The sequence below is a fragment of the Salarias fasciatus genome, unplaced genomic scaffold (genome assembly GCF_902148845.1).
Source record: "Salarias fasciatus unplaced genomic scaffold, fSalaFa1.1, whole genome shotgun sequence".
Lineage (NCBI taxonomy): Eukaryota > Metazoa > Chordata > Actinopteri > Blenniiformes > Blenniidae > Salarias > Salarias fasciatus.
The window spans coordinates 101,350-101,685 of NW_021941376.1; positions in this window are offsets into that span (position 1 = coordinate 101,350).

Genomic DNA, 336 nt, shown 5'->3' on the forward strand with positions numbered 1-336 from the left:
GTCCCCCGTGACCTCTTGACCTCTGATTCTTCAAGTCTTCAGGATCACACTGAAACTCCCAGTCCGACTCGGTTTCCTGGTTCACCATGAGACGCGTCAGTGTGATCAGAAATGACTTCATTTAGCTCAGCAGCGGTGAAGCACAGGCCTGCATCTGCTGCAGCGCAGGGCGGAGGTCCGGAAACACCAGCTGTTCAGCCAGATGTTCCAGTACAGCAGCTGTTCAGCCAGATGTTCCAGTACAGCAGCTGTTCATCCAGATGTTCCAGTACAGCAGCTGTTCATCCAGATGTTCCAGTACAGCAGCTGTTCATCCAGATGTTCCAGTACAGCAGC